The sequence below is a fragment of the Cetorhinus maximus genome, chromosome 19, assembly GCF_964194155.1.
Source record: "Cetorhinus maximus chromosome 19, sCetMax3.hap1.1, whole genome shotgun sequence".
In the NCBI taxonomy this organism is placed as follows: Eukaryota; Metazoa; Chordata; class Chondrichthyes; order Lamniformes; family Cetorhinidae; genus Cetorhinus; species Cetorhinus maximus.
Window position 1 is genome coordinate 67710180 of NC_135897.1, and position 17501 is coordinate 67727680.

Genomic DNA, 17501 nt, shown 5'->3' on the forward strand with positions numbered 1-17501 from the left:
AATTAAACAATCAGTGGTTGGCGACAATGGGGAGGGGGTGCTGTAGTGGTATTGTCACTGGACTGGAAACCCCGGGTAATGCTCCTGTGTAATGTTATGACCGATGCAGTTGGTAAAGCGGAGTTATTCAAAAATCCCAGAGGGAAGCTTTAAACAACCGTCATAACCTATAATTTTAAGTGTTATGTTTGAGATGCGACTCTAAATTCAGGAATCAGACCACCAGTTCTTGAGGCTTTACATTAAACTAATTGAAACATTTTATTAATTTACATAGGATAAAATGTATATACACATGGCTACAAATTACTACTATCATAACTTTTAACAAACCCTCAAACTAATCTCCATTAAGGCAACAGCAACCCATAGACTTAACCAAACACCAGGCAACGCATTTTCACCTTACAAATTCAAAATGAGGTTCTTTTCATGGTGGAGCCTGTTGGGGGCTTGTAGCTGCCTTTTGATCTTACATTGCCTCTGCTCCGCACACCTGGAAACAACTGAAGTTATACCTACCACCATTGAATGAATTAATTGACTCACCAGTCTCCTTGAACTTTACCTTTTAACAATGAAACCCCATTCATTGTACCAATTTTATTAGCAATATAAACAGATTGCTTGGTAGCTGTTAGAAAGGCTTCAAGTTTTCACCCCACGTCTTGAATGTGCTGTTCAAAAAATGCAAATGCACGCTATCTCTCTTACATATCGAAACTAGTACACATCAAAGCACCCAGACTAGCTGGCTTTAATCCAATTCAGACAGACCCATAGACCAACCTCTATTTTAAATGAAAAATATTTTCCAAAATATTATATACGTTAATAGCTTCATGACACTGACCCTTACCTGAGCCTGGGATGATTAGCAAAAGTGCAGGTGCAACAACCCCTGAGGTCTCCAATGACCCTGATACACACATGAATGGACTTTTCTCTGCAGATATCGATGGATGTACAGCCACACATCAACTTGTCAACTCAGCTGCATTAATACAAATGGGAACTTACCATGCAGTTGCCATCCTCGCTTCAGCACCTGGCTTCATTGGGCTAAAACAATGATTACTAAGAGATTGATACAAAGTTTGGTACTTTCTGATGAACAGCTTGTTCCTTGCCTTCTGACCTTGCCATTAATTATCATTGTTGTCACTTCACCTAAATGATAGTTGTAACCTTGGAGGTTAGAGAGGTCAGAAGAAGAAAATCATGGCCAATAACAGCAATACAATTGTTTAAGCCAAATATTATATCTGAGAGAAAAGCAAAACTGAATTTACTGCTGTTGAATTACAGTGGCATATAACATTATGAAGTCCAGGAGGATGTGCTGGAAGCATGTTACAAAGGCTGAAATTGTATGGCCTAATGTGAATCAAACTGAGCAAGGAATAATTGGATTTTTTTTTTGCAGATATTGATGAATGTGCAACCAACACATCAACCTGTCATCAAATCTGCACCAATACAATTGGAAGCTTCAATTGCACTTGCCATCCTGGATTTAGTACCAATGTGACAAACACTTCTCTTTGTGATGGTAGGCAACCTTCAAACATGTAGATTCTCACAAACTGATGATTGGCGTATTACACTATATGCAACTGCTGCTAATGCTAGATGGCTATCAAGAAGCTCTTTGTGTTACTTCACAAAAAAACACTCGGAGGTTGATGACAATAATCTATGTCTGTTGTCTGTATGCAATCATTGTATGTTGATTGCACATTGCGGTTTCCATTGTGTTCAATTCATAGACTACAATGAAATTACATATATGATTCGGAATTTTGGATCAACGGCACGTACTTTGCGCTGGTGGACTTGCCATGAGCCAGGGATCCTGGTTGTTTTGCATCCATGGTGGTAGGAATGTTGTAGTTTGTTGAGGGCAGCAGCAGAATGTCCTAACCAAGAGAATCAATACATTAGTCACTGTGATTTGCCTGAGATCTCTGCTCATTTCTGCACAGCTTGGAGTCTTGTACTATTCTCATCATCTGCCTTCGACCGTGCATCGTCCTGGTCTCCTGCAGTCATCCAACTGCCAGCACCCTGGGCACTCTGTCTCCGCCTGCTCCTCAGGTGATTATGAAGTGCCCCCACCACTGTGCTCTGTCATTCTAGCAGAGGATCTAACCCCCATTGAGGTGCTGTTATCTGCGGTGGTGCCTGGTTCAGAGAGCGGGTATGACGCAGGCACACGTGAAGCCTGGCGGTCCTCTGGCATCAGTGGTGACTCTTCGGGGTCCTGAGATTGAGTGCGTGCTGGCGAATCTCAGGGAGAACAACAACATGTGATTAGTTTAAGTCAACACACTGTCACTGTGTATGGCAGACATTCTGGTAAGACAATGGAGATCTGCATCATGGTGCCATCATCTTTCAATGATCAATGGGAAATCCAGTTTTGAGGCTCCCATCAATGAGGAGGTTACACAAGAATTTTTGCACCGTCCGAAACTCTCACCCCTGTGCACTGCACTCTTCTACTTGTCTGGCACCTCAGCCTCTCTGCGGCTGCTTGACCGAGGTGTGTGGCGCCGCTCCAGCTCCAAGGCGTCCTCCTTGAATCTGGTTAGGATTAGGAGGTTTGGGGACCCTCCACCTGTCCGCAACCTTTCCATGTTGTTATGGGATGCCTTCTCCTAAAAGGACAGAGGAGCATTGATTTGTCCACTCTCTACCTGCAGCACCATTGCAGTCTGGCCAACTCCACCTGAGGAGTACCTAGCAGGGCAGATCCGAATTGTGGCCCTCGAGCCGCAAGACACTCAGTCCAAGCAGCCAGGGCTCACCCCTTGCCCAGCTCTGGTTGTCATTGTCAGTTGGAACCCAGACTCGAACGCCCCTGAGCTCAACAAGGGGACAGCCAGGCCTTAACACTTCAACACATTGATCCATGCCAATACGATACTCACCCTTCCTGAGTGCAGCAGGTCGTTAAACCATTTATGGCACTGCACCCATGTGCACTGCACAACGTTATGGCTGCTGACCTGTGCTGCCACCCCATCCCAAGCTCTTTTTGTTAGGTGTGGTGGACTCCTCCTTCCATCTCTGGGGACAAGGGTGCCTCTCCTGGCAGCCACCTCCTCCAGGAGGACCGCAAGGCGCTCATCCAAAAACTGGGGGGGGGGGGGCCAAGTGCCCCCCCGACCTGCCTTCCCGCCAGGCGCCTCCAGTGGTTCTTGATGCCGTAACTTCAGTGTTCGTAACGCAGAAGATATGTTCTTCCCTGGCAGCCTTCAAGGAGCTGCCTGTGCCATTTCTAAACCAGCTGCCGGGTCGCCATTGGACTGGCGGCTGATAGTCCTCCCACCCCACCTGCCCCTTCCCGGCCATTGGGAGGACGTGATTCTTGCTGGGCAGGCCTTAATTGGCCAGCCAGCGTGAAATCGCAGTCGGGGGGCCAATTGTGGTCGGGGGCCAATTTCCTGACCGGTTGAGGGCCTGCCGATCGCGCGTGCCCGCCAAGCGTAAAACTCAGGCCTTGGCGATTGTTAAAAAGTTTGCCACTTTCTGATGGACGGCTTGTGCCAGGCACTTCTGGACTTGCCATTAATTAACATTATTGTCGCTTTGCCTGAATGGGAGCTGCAACATTGTAGGTTAGAGAGGGCAGAGGAAGAAACTCATAGCCAACAGCACCAAAAAAATTACCTAGGCAATATACAGCCAAATTTTATATTTGACAATAAATACATTGCTGTTGAATTCCAGAGGAATTTAACATTATCGAGTCCAGAAGGATTTGTTGGAAGCCTGTGACATAGGCTGAAAATCAGGCTTATCCAACCTCTTCACTTGGGGTGGGTGGGGGGGGAGGTGGAGGGGCACATTTCCATTGACTCCTCAGTCAAGGGGCCGATGAGCAAATTTCAGAAAAATAAGGTTTGGCGCAACATTAAACATGAATTTCAAAATAATGCTGAGGTATGAAGAAAAGAAGCAACTTGCTGAGCAAAAATAATGCAGTGTCAAACAAATAAATTGATAATTAAAGAGTAATTAATAACCATCACATAACAGTGTGAGAGGAACAGAGTCTATTTGTCTGGCTCACTCCTGATTTTTGATGTTCACTCACTCTCATCGCTGTGTGAGTGGGTGTGATTTTGTGTTGGTGTGTGGGGGTGAGATTGAATGTGAATCCTGAGACTGAGAGTGAGCCAGACACATACACACTGCCCCCCTCACACTCGCCCACACACACTCACTCCCCCACACACTCTCTCACTCCCACACATTCAGACCTCCCCACACCACCCTCCCTCCCACACTTACCCATGACACCCCCCCACTCTCTCTCTCACTCCCTCACTCTCTCTCTAACACACCCTGGACAGCAAGTCTTTTCATCATCACCACGCACCCCCCACCTCCCCTGTTCGCTCCATTGCATGCAGCAATGTCTACATCTTCCTGCCCACATCGAGTCTCTCCTTCTCCCAGCTGGCCTGGCCCAGCATGGAGCGAGTCTCTCCTTCCCCCACCCAGCCCAGTCCAGCATGGAGCGAGTCTCTCCTTCCCCCACCCAGCCCAGTCCAGCATGGAGCGAGTCTCTCCTTCCCCCACCCGGCCCAGTCCAGCGTGGAGCGAGTCTCTCCTTCCCCCACCTGGCCTGGCACAGCCCAGCCCAGAGCGAATCTCTCCTTCCCCCACCCGGCCCAGCCCAGAGCGAATCTCTCCTTCCCCCACCCAGCCCAGCCCAGAGCGAATCTCTCCTTCCCCCACCCGGCCTGGCCCAGAGCAAGTCTCTCCTTCCACAACCTGAACAGGCCCGCCTGGAGAAAGTCTCTCCTTCACCCACTTGGCCCATCCCGCTCGGTTTGGAACGAGTCTCTCTTTACCCCACCTGGCAGACTCGCTCTCCCCAAACCGGCAGACTTTCTCTCTCGCTCTCACCTCCCAATACCTGAGTTTACACTTTCTGCTGCCAGTCTTGCTGTTCCTCCAATCACAGGCGGCTTCTCTCACACATTTGCGGGACAGGAACAGCCTGTGATTGGAGGAACAGTTTCTTTAAGAATCTTCCACTGCACTTACCGCCATTTTGAAAATGTCCTCCGGGGGCCACCATGCGGGACTTCGGGCCAAACTTTGGACAAGCCTGCTGAAAATGTATGGTCTAATGTGAATCAAATTAAACAAGGAATAATTGGATATATTTCTTGCAGATATTGATGAATGTGCAACTAACACATCAACCTGTCAACAAATCTGCACCAATACAATTGGAAGCTTTAATTGCAGTTGCCATCCTGGATTTAGCAGCAATGTGACAAACACTTCTCTTTGTGATGGTAGGCAATCTTCAACATGCAGATTCTCACAAACTGATGATTGGTGAATCCCACTACGTCTAATGGCTCTCAATGCCTTGCACATTCTAGATGACTACAAATGACCTCCTTGTGTTCTTTCAAAATTAAACAATCAGTGGTTGGCGACAATGGGGAGGGGGTGCTGTAGTGGTATTGTCACTGGACTGGAAACCCCGGGTAATGCTCCTGTGTAATGTTATGACCGATGCAGTTGGTAAAGCGGAGTTATTCAAAAATCCCAGAGGGAAGCTTTAAACAACCGTCATAACCTATAATTTTAAGTGTTATGTTTGAGATGCGACTCTAAATTCAGGAATCAGACCACCAGTTCTTGAGGCTTTACATTAAACTAATTGAAACATTTTATTAATTTACATAGGATAAAATGTATATACACATGGCTACAAATTACTACTATCATAACTTTTAACAAACCCTCAAACTAATCTCCATTAAGGCAACAGCAACCCATAGACTTAACCAAACACCAGGCAAAGCATTTTCACCTTACAAATTCAAAATGAGGTTCCTTTCATGGTGGAGTCTGTTGGAGGCTTCCAGCTGCCTTTTGATCTTACATTGCCTCTGCTCCGCACACCTGGAAACAACTGAAGTTATACCTACCACCATTGAATGAATTCATTGCCTCACCAGTCTCCTTGAACTTTACCTTTTAACAATGAAACCCCATTCATTGTACCAATTTTATTAGCAATATAAACAGATTGCTTGGTAGCTGTTAGAAAGGCTTCAAGTTTTCACCCCACTTCTTGAATGCACTGTTTAAAAAAATGCAAATGCACGCTATCTCTCTTACATATCAAAACTAGTACACATCAAAGCACCCAGACTAGCTGGCTTTAACCCAATTCAGACAGACCCATAGACCAACCTCTATTTTAAATGAAAAATATTTTCCAAAATATTATATACGTTAATAGCTTCATGACACTGACCCTTACCTGAGCCTGGGATGATTAGCAAAAGTGCAGGTGCAACAACCCCTGAGGTCTCCAATGACCCTGATACACACATGAATGGACTTTTCTCTGCAGATATCGATGGATGTACAGCCACACATCAACTTGTCAACTCAGCTGCATTAATACAAATGGGAACTTACCATGCAGTTGCCATCCTCGCTTCAGCACCTGGCTTCATTGGGCTAAAACAATGATTACTAGGAGATTGATACAAAGTTTGGTACTTTCTGATGAACAGCTTGTTCCTTGCCTTCTGATCTTGCCATTAATTATCATTGTTGTCGCTTCACCTAAATGGTAGTTGTAACCTTGTAGGTTAGAGAGGTCAGAAGAAGAAAATCATGGCCAATAACAGCAATACAATTGTTTAAGCCAAATATTATATCTGAGAGAAAAGCAAAACTGAATTTACTGCTGTTGAATTACAGTGGCATATAACATTATGAAGTCCAGGAGGATGTGCTGGAAGCATGTTACAAAGGCTGAAATTGTATGTCCTAATGTGAATCAAACTGAGCAAGGAATAATTGGATTTTTTTTTTTGCAGATATTGATGAATGTGCAACCAACACATCAACCTGTCATCAAATCTGCACCAATACAATTGGAAGCTTCAATTGCAGTTGCCATCCTGGATTTAGCACCAATGTGACAAACACTTCTCTTTGTGATGGTAGGCAATCTTCAAACATACTGATTCTCTGCAATTGATGATTTGCAAATTGCGACCATCTAACAGATAGCACAACTTTGCAAACTAAATGGCTTCAGGCAAGGACTTGCTCCTTAATAATTAAATAATCGAACAGATGAAAATACGAACATACGAAATACGAGCAGAGGTAGGTCACTCAGACCCTCGGGCCTGCTCTGCCATTGACCAACTGATCTCTTTGTGTTTCAAATTCCACATTCCAATCTACACCCGATAATCTTTGATTTCCTAACAAGAATCTATCTACCTCCGCCTTAAAAATATTCAATGACCCCACTTCTACCGCCTTCTGAGATGGAGAGTTCCAAAATCATACAGCCCTCTGAAAGAATAAAATTCTCCTCATCACTGACCTAAAAGGGCAACCGCCAATTTTAAAACATTGCCTCCTAGTTCTGGACTCACCCACAAGAGGAAACATCCTTTCCACGTCCATCTTGTCAATACCGTTCAAGATTTTATATACTTCAATCAAGTCATCCCTCACTCTTCTAAACTCTAATCGAAACAAGCCCAGTTTGTCAAACCTTTCCTCATATGACAACCCGGTCATTCCAGGTATCAATCTAGTAAACTCCTCTGAATCGCCTCCAATGCATTTACATCCTTCCTTAAATAAGGAGACCAAAACTGCACACAGTATTCAGGATGTGATCTCACCAATGCCCATATAACTGAAGCATAACATCATTACTTTAATGTTCAATTCCTCTCATAATAAAGAATAGCATTCTATTAGGCTTCTTGATTACTTGCTGTACCTGCATACTAACTTTTTGTGACTCATGCATGAGAACACCTAGGGCAGAATTTTCTGCTTGACGTGTGGTGGGTGGTGGGGGTGGGGGGGGCACGGGCCCCACATGTCAGTGCGTAAAATGACGCACGGTGATGTTGGGCGAGTGACCTGATGTCACCGCGTGCCATCGCGATATTTCGCTGGATGGGCGCGCGATGAAGTTCGATGCACGCCCGCCATTAATTAATGGGCTAGTTAAGGCCCTTAAATCATCAATTGATGGTGATTTTCAGGCGCCCATGCGATCTTTGGGTTGGCGCACGGACACAACGGGCAGGCGGGTAAGACACTTTTTAATAAAACTCATCCACGGGCAGAATAAGAGGGTTCAGTGGGGTCGTAATCTGGTCTGTGAGTATTTATTGCAAAAAGTTTTTTAAACTTGCCTGTGTGATCTGTAGCAGTTCAGAACGAATTCCAGCAGCTTCCTGTGTGCTTTGAACCTTCAGGTCAGCACTCTGCAGTCAGTAATCTTTATCCAGCCTGCAGCTTTCCAGAGGCCTCGCCCTAGCCTGGGTATGGGTTCTGACATGTCCACTGGAGACAGCTCCTCTGAGGAGGAAGGGAGGGCTAGAATAAGGAGGGGGCCAGGAGTGCACAATTAGCCTCCAGGGGAGCCACCTTTGGGAGGACAAGCGCATGCACAAGGGGCGCAGGGCCAAGAGGTAGTCCAAAGTGGAAGGGGCTGCAGATGATGTCACTATCCTGCTGCCAGGGTATACTGGCACCGAAGCAGCTACCCCAACATGACTGAGGTGCAGTCGAAGGAGGCTCCAACTGTCAAGGGAGACAGTCAACTACATCTGTCAGATGATAGGGCCTGAGATCTCCCCTAACTGTGTGGGCGGACACCCCATGTCAGCGGCTCTGGAAGTCACAGCTGCCCTCAACTTCTGTGCCTCTGGCCTCTTCCAGGGGCCAGTGGGTGATCTTTGCGCTGTCTCCCAATCAGCTGTCCACACTTGTGTCAAGCAGGTTACAGACGCTCTGTTCAGGCGTGCATTGACCTTCATCCACTTCCGCTGGGACCAGGCAAGCCAGACACAGCGAGCCAGAGGCTTCGTGGCCATTGCTGGCTTCCCCTGTGTCCAGGGTGCAATAGGCTGCACACATGTGGCCATCAAGGCGCCAGCAGGTGAGCCCGGTGCCTTTGTCAACAGGAAGGGCTTCCACTCCATGAACGTGCAGATAGTGTGTGATCACAGGATGCTGATTCTACAAGTCTGTGCAAGGTACCCAGGCAGCTCCCACAACGCCTACATCCTCAGACACTCCCAGGTGCCGGGGATCTTCAGTGCTCCAGCCCGGCTTAATGGATGGCTGCTGGGTGACAAGGGCTATCCCCTCAGAAGGTGGCTCATGATGCCTCTCCGCCATCCAAGAACAGAAGCTGAACAGTGGTACAATAGGAGCCACGTCTCCACAAGGGCTGTGGTGGAGAGAGCCATCGGTCTTCTCAAGATGCACTTCAAATGCCTGGACTGCTCAGGGGGCGCACTCCAGTACCCCCCAGATCGTGTGTCGCTGATAGTGGTTGCATGCTGCGCTCTCCATAATCTTGCGCTGGAAAGGGGGGACACAGCGGACGATGAAGATGTTGATGCAGTGGCTGCGGCTGCACACGATGAGTCCAGCACTGATTCTGAGGATGAGCATGTGCAGGGAAATGATGAGGGGCTAAACGCTGACTTGGGAGTACACCAAGGAGGCAGGGACACCTGGGAGACTTTAATCCAATGAACCTTCAGCTAGCTCCACACAAATGGATCAGCAGGACCAGCCTTGCCTGGTGCATCCATACTTGGCACTTAAGTGCTAAACCTGCCAGGTCATCAGCTGCAACTAAGGGCTTTGGACATAAACTTCAATATCCACTCAAACACTCATGACATTTTTCTTAAACATACAAATGCAGAACAAAGGAGCCACCCTCAGCCATGGTAACACATCTGGTTTTAATTTTAACCATCAGAAGTTCTCACCAATTCAAAACAAAACGTTAATCATGCAGAAACAAATAATAAGCACCTAATCTCGGGCCAGCACAAAAGCAGCAGTGAGAAACCTGTGGTGTGCCTAAGGTGCCTTATGCTGACATTTACGGGTGCTACGTCTGGGTGCCGCCCCATCGCTTGGAGTGGTATCTGAGACAGCCTGCTGACTCTGCTGTCCTGTTGGCCTCGATGACCTTGGCAGTCGTCCTCTGGCCCATGGAGCCTGTGCTGGCCCTGCCTGGGAGGGATCTGCCAGTTCCACAGTTGGTATCTCCCCAGTCGTCGCAGCCTCACCAGATGAAGCAGTCACTGGGAGAGGGGCGGAGCAGCTGGTGTGCTCATCCGGAGCGCCCTGAGAGGAGCCCGCAGATACAACAGGCAGCTGCTCCACTAACGTGAGGTCACCCCGGCCTCCCTGCTCACCGTCGATGGATGGGCAGTGAGCTGGGAAGCTTGAAGTCCACACTATCTCCCACATTGGCAATGACCAGCTGTGACCACTGGCGCTGTGAGGGCTTGCAGGTCCGATCGTAATCCCAGGAGAACCTGATTGTTCTCCTAGAGGCGCCTCTCCACGAGAGTTGCCACTCTCTCCATGGAGGAAGCATGACCCTCTGCCATGAGGCTCATTGCATCAGTGATGCTCCATGTGTCCTCCTCCACCACGGACACCAAGCGAAGCATAGTCTCATGTATTACTCCCAGATGCTCCCGCACACCCGGCCACACTTCCTGCAGCTGCTGCGTCGCGGACAACTCCAGAGGCACATATCACACACCGATTGAGCATGTGCCTGGTCCCCTGCAGTCCTCCAACTGCTGGCGCTATCGGCACTCTGTCTCTGCCAGCGATTGTGAAATGCCCTCTCCACTGTGCCCGGGACACTAGCCAATGTGCAGTGCCCACCGAGATGCTAGTATCTGCCCTGGTGCCTGCCTTTCAGAAATGATGTGACGCAGGTGACATTTGAGGGCCCTCTGGTGTGAGAGGGGGCATCTGCAATTCCTCCTGGTGGACAGGCTCTGATGATGCTGAAATTAACAAGGACAGTGGATCAGTTAGCGTCCACACAGTAACACACTTCATCCTTTTCCCCCTGGCTCATTATGTGCTCAACCTTCCAGAACCAATGGAGACGAATATTGGTGGGGTGGCAAATAGTGAGGAGGAGCCCCTAACATTACAGGCAGACGTAGACGGGCTGGTCAGATGGCCTAAGGAATGCCAAATGGAATGTTATATGGATAAGTGTGAGGTGCTGCACTTGGGCAGGACAAACGAGGCACAGGAATAGATGATGAATGGTAGGACCGTGGGAAGTAAGGAGGATCAAAGGGACCTTGCTGTGCATGTCGGCAGGCCCCTTAAGGTAGTGGGACAGGTGCATAAGGCAGTTAAGAAGGTAAACATCATACTTGCCTTTATTAGCCGAGGAATAGAATATAGGAACAGGGAGGTCATGTTGCAAGTGCAGAAAACGCTGCCTAGGCCACAGCTATAGTTCTGCATGCAGTTGTGAAATGCGCTTCATGGGAAGGATGTGATTGGAGTGGAGAGAGTGCAGAGGTCGTTGACCAGGATGCTGGCTGGGCTGGAGAGTTTGACTTACGAGGAGACATAGCATAGACTGGGGTTATTTCCCCTGGAGCAGAGGAGATTGAGGGGTGACATTATTGTGCTTTATAACATTACGAGGTGCATAGATAGGGTCGACAGAAAGGAACTTTTCCCATTGGTGGAGGGATGAGTAACCTGGTGGCATTGATTTAAGGTAAGGGGCATGAGGTTGACAGGTGATGTGATGAGGAACTTTTGCGCACAGTAATGTGGGACGCACTGACTGAAAGGATGGTGGACGCAGAAACCCTCCTAACATGTAATAAGTATTTGGATGTGCAGTTGCGATGCCATGGCATACAAGGCCATGAGGATAGTAGTCGGAAATGTGATAAGGTGACTTTGGAAGGTGTTTGACATGTGCATCTTTGAAGGGCCGAAGGACCTTTTTCAATGATCCACACCTCTGACTCTATCAGTCTGTGACCGAGCAATGTTGCAACAATGACAAATCAAACAATCATCAGTGCTATGGATGTTGGGAGGACATAGCGGATCTCACTGTTGGCCTCAAATACCTGGCTGTTCCACCCCAGCCTCACCGACACCAGTTGACCTGGGTGCATGGCGCCTCTCAAGCTCCAGGGTCTCCTGTTCGAAGCGGCTTAACATCATCAGGTGGGCCTGACTTCCTCTAGTCCATTCATTGCGGCAATTTGCGCATGAACTCTGCACGCGCACCCCAACCACAGTGGCCCATATCAGGCCTCCAGTGCCTCCTCTCAACGCTACTGCTGATCAGTCACACAAAGGTAGTATGCCTGCTCCCAACACCCCCCAACGGCCACCTTGGACATATTCTGCGTAAATCACTTTAGGAAACGCACGGTCTTTGCTCCCATAGCAAGGAGGCGCAACTAGGTGCAGCGTCGAGGGCAGCAGGTGGTTCTTGGACATGACACCTTGATGCTCCCCTTCCACAATCTCATCACCCTGAATAGGACATGTGTCGGAGTTCTGAGTATGCGCCTAGCTGCATCTCCTACAGGTTGCCCCCAGACTAGTCATGTGTGACTAAGAGCAACACATGGTGCGGGGGAGAACTCATCTCCTCATGAACCACTCAGGCTGATCTAAGCATGGGCACTATCTGCTTGCCCACCCAGCGTATAAGAAATGCCCAATGTGATTCAATGCAGTCACCACAGTAAGACTTGGAGTGGGGGGGGCCTCAAAGGCTAAGGCTACCTGCTGGATTAAATGCCCAATTCCAACATGGTACTCACCTTTCCAGAGCGCAACAAATCACTGAAGCGCTTCCAGCACTGGATGTAGGTGCGCCTCATCACGTCACGGGAGCTCACCACCTCCGCCACCTCCTCCCAGGCATGATTAGCCATGTGGGGGGGCCTCCTCCTCCCATCCTGAGGGACCAACACCTCCCGCCATGCTGCCACCTCCTCGAAGAGGGCAGCAAGGCAGTCATCAGAAAAGTGAGGGACGCATTGGCCCCCCCACCGCTGGCCTACCCTGCAGCCTGGCCTGCTCCTGTGACAGACCCTGCAGCCTGGCCCTGCTCCTGTGACAGACCCTGCAGCCTGGCCCTGCTCCTGTGACAGACCCTGCAGCCTGGCCCTGCTCCTGTGACAGACCCTGCAGCCTGGCCTGCTCCTGTGACAGACCCTGCAGCCTGCCCTGCTCCTGTGACAGACCCTGCAGCCTGCCCTGCTCCTGTGACAGACCCTGCAACCTGCCCTACTCCTGTGACAGACCCTGCAGCCTGACCTGCTCCTCTGCCCTTCCCCCCAGCGTGCCCTGCTCAGCCGACCTCCTGTGGTGTGACCTGGAAGTGGCCATTGTGAGCAGCCTACAGGAGGCTGCCAGGCCTTCCTTTAAAGAGACTGCCGGGTTGCCATTGGATCTGGCAGTCTGTGCATACTCGCCGCAGCCCATACACTCCCGCTATTCATGGGAGTCGGCAAATGCGTTGGGCGGGCCTTAATTGGCCCACCGGCGCAAAATGGCGGTGCGGACCCGATTGCGGACGCCGATCAGGTCCATGTCCACCCGCGGCCGCTGCAGCTCCGCCCGCCCGACAGGCAGAAAATTCTGCCTCCAGATCCCTCTGCAGCATGGAATTCTGCAGCCATTCTCTGTTTAATTAATACTCTGCTTTTTATTCTTCCTGCCAAAGTGAACAACTTCACATTTTCCCACATCATACTCCATCCTCCATATTTTTGCCCACTCATTCAACCAATCTATATCCATCTGCAACCTCCTTATGTTCTCTTCACAAATACTTTCCTCCCTATCTTTGTGTCATCTGCAAATTTGGCTATCATGCCTTCACTTCCCTCACCTAAGTCATTGATACAAGTTGTAAAAATTTGAGGCTCCAGCACAGACTCCTACGGGACTCCATGCATCATATCCTGCCAATCAGAAAAAGGCCCATCTACGCATACTCTCTGTTTCCTGCCAGCCAGCCAATCTTTTATCATGCTAATACTTTACCGCCTACACCACGAGCTTCTATTTTACACAATAAACTTTGATGTGGCACCTTATCAAATGCCTTGTGGAAATCAAAGTACAGCATGTCTACAGGTTCCCCTTTATCCACACTGCCTGTTACTCCTTCAAGGAACTCCAAAAAATTGGTTAAACATGATTTCCCTTTCACAAAACCATGCTGACTCTTCCTGATTACCTTGGGTGTCTCTAAGTGCCCAGCTATAATCTCCTTAATGATAGATTCTAACACCTTCCCCATGACAAATATCAAGCTAACTGGCCTTAAGTTTCCTGTTTTCTGCTTCCCTCCTTTCTTGAATAGAGGGGTTATATTTGCTATTTTCCAGTCTGATGGAACCTTTCTATAATCTAGGGAATTTTGGAAAATTAACACCAATGCATCTACTACCTCATTAAGACCCTAGAATGAAGTCCATTTGGACCCAGAGACTTGTCAGCCCACAGCTCCATCAGTTTGTCCAGTACAGCTTCCCTAGCGATTGTAATTTCACCAAGTTCCCTCTCCCTTCCGCCTCCTGATTTACAGCTATTACTGGAATGATTTTTGTGTCCTGTATCGTGAAGGCAGAAGCAAAATATTTGTTCGTTTCATCTGCCATTTCCTTATTACCTACCGTTAACTCGCCATTGTCACTCTCTAGAGGACCAACACTCACTTTATTTACTCTTCTTTTTTAAGTACCTAGCTATCCATTTTTCAATTTCTAGCTAGCTTCCTCTTATACTCTAATTTCTTACTCCTGCTTAACCTTTCAGTCATTCTCTGCCGTTCTTTATATTTTGACCAATCACCTAACCTGCCGTGCCGATCTTTGTGCAGTTATATGCTTTTTCCTTAGGTTTGATGCTTTCCTTAGCTTCGTTAGTTAACCACGGATGCTGGGGCCTCCCTTTGGAATTTTTCCTTATAGTAGGAATATACTTCCTATGAGTATTCTGAAAGAAACCCTTAAATGTCTGTCACTGCTTCTATCCCCTAGCCTAATATCCCAGTTCATTTCAGCTAGCTCAGCTTTCATGCCCACATAGTTGCCCTTATTTAAGTTTCAAATACTAGCCTTAGACCAACTCTTCTCCCTTTCAAACTGGATGTAAAATTCAATCATACTGTGGTTGCTGCTACCTAGGGGTGCCTTCACTCTGAAGCTGACTTCAATATAATGCGTACAAAAGTAATAGGTATAATTTGTTTGCAGAATATGGTATGTATTGGATAAATCAAAACATTACGATGAAATTGCAATTAAGTTTCATAATTTCTGCTCAAATGTTTGTTCTTGGACTCAGCATTATTCAATGTTCCTTTTGTTTATCATAAATCAGGACTGGAGCATTAAAGTTTGATGAGGGCATGATAGGGAATTCATAGCCAATAGTATCAATACATTTGGTAGGTTATTTAATGTCAATTTTATAATTGAAAGAAAATGATTACTCATTATATTGCAGTTGAATGTAAAGGGAACCTATCATTTGGTGCATTATAATGTTTTGAAAACAAGCAATGTATTATTACAATGTACGGTCGATTGTCAATCGAATTGAACGAGGAGTAATTGGACTTTTATTCGCAGATATCGATGAATGTATAACCAACACAACAACCTGTCAACAAATCTGCACCAATACAATTGGAAGCTTCAATTGCAGTTGCCATCCTGGATTTAGCACCAATGTGACAAACACTTCTCTTTGTGATGGTAGGCAATCTTCAAACATGCAGATTCGCACAAACTGATGATTGGTGAATCACACTACATCCAACCGCTCTCAATGCTAAATGGCTGCAAACAAACTCTTTGTGTTCCTTCACAATTATACAATCAGAGGTTGATGATGATAATCTGCCATTATATGTTGATTGCAGATTACGGTTTCGATTGTGGTAAATTCATAGACTACGATGAAATTGTATGTATGATTCAGAAATTTGGATCAACGGCATGTGCTTTGCACTTCTGGACTTGCCATTTATCAGGGATCTGAGTTGTTTAGCATCAGTGGGCGGTAGGAATGTTGCAGTTTGATGAGGGCAGTTCCAGACCATCGCAACCAAGAGAATCAATGCATTCGTCATTGTGATCTGTCTGAGATCTCTGCTCATCTCTGCATGGCATGGTGCTTTGCACTTTCCTCTTCCATTGCTTATAAGATAATGCCCATTTTCAATTTCAGTGAGCATTGAGCAATGTGACTTGGGAAGAAATATATCAGGTACTTTCGCATTGCCTACCTCATGTGTGATTAAAGAAACACAAGTCCTCTTCATAAAATGGACATTGTAAAACAGTCCTTGTCCCTCGAGGTTCTAATTATTTTGCCATCAGCACTGGAATTTGCTAGTTCTGCCATTGGCCATAGCTCATACCCTGGAGCATGTGACTCTAACCTGAGCTTGGAGTGACTAGCAAAAGAATAGGTGCAACAACCCCTGAGGTCTCCAATGACCCTGATACACTCAGAATGGACTTTTCTCTGTAGACATCGATGAATGTACAACCACACATCAACTTGTCAACTCATCTGCATTAATACAAATGATAATTTACCATGCAGTTGCCATCCTGGCAGCAGCACCTGGCTTCATTGGGCTAAATCAATGACTACTAGGACATTGATAAAACATTTGGTACTTTCTGATCAATGGCATGTTCCTTGCCTTCTGGCCTTGCCATTAATTATCATTGCTGTCGCTTCACCTAAATGGTAGTTGTAACATTGTAGGCTAGAGAGGTCAGAAGAAGAAAATCATGGCCAATAACAGCAATACAATTGTTTAAGCATTATACAGCTAAATAGTGTATCTGAGAGAAAAGCAAAACTGAATATATTGCTGCTGAGTTACAGAAGAATTTAAAATTATAAAGTCCAGAAGGATGTGTTGGAAGCATGTTACATAGGCTGAAAATGTATGCTCTAATGTGAATCAAACTGAGCAAGGAATAATCGGATATTTTTTGCAGATATCGATGAATGTGCAACCAACACATCAACTTGTCAACAAATCTGCACCAATACAATTGGAAGCTTCAATTGCACATGCCACCCTGGCTTCAGCATAAACGTGACAAACACATCTCTTTGTAATGGTAGGAAATCATCAAACGCAATGATTATCTGCAATTGTTGATTTGCAAATTGCGTCCATCTAACAAATATCACAACTTTGCAAACTAAATGGCTTCATGCAAGGACCTGCTCATTAATAATTAAATAATTGTACAGACGAATATACAATACGAAATAGGAGCAGAAGTAAGCCATTCAGACCCTGGGGCCTGCTGTGCCATTGACCAATGTCATGGCTGATCTATTTGTGTTTTGAATTCCACATTCCAATCTACACCCGATAATCTTTGATTGCCCTGTCTAACAAGAATCTATCTACCTCCGCCTTAAAAATATTCAATGACCCCGCTTTCACCGCCTTCTGAGGTGGAGAGTTCCAAAGTCATACAGCCCCCTGAGAGAAAAAATTCTCCTCACCTCCGTTCTAAAAGGGCATCCGCCAATTTTAAAACAGTGTCCCCTAGCTCTGGACTCATCCACAAGAGGAAACATCCTTTCCACGTCCA

At 46.9% G+C, this 17501-nt stretch overlaps 1 long non-coding RNA gene across 2 annotated transcripts in view; it reads left to right on the forward strand.

Annotated features, from left to right (window-relative positions):
• Window positions 1-17501, forward strand: part of LOC144694217 (uncharacterized) — a 55667-nt gene that overhangs the window by 16384 nt on the left and 21782 nt on the right. Inside the window, exon 1 of one of the 2 annotated variants that reach the window (XR_013579685.1) lies at window positions 15540-15626. The exons of the other annotated variant lie outside the window; for it this stretch is intronic. This is a non-coding gene — a long non-coding RNA (uncharacterized LOC144694217). Of the gene's footprint in view, window positions 1-15539; window positions 15627-17501 lie in introns of those variants that run through there. 2 annotated transcript variants of the gene reach the window in all.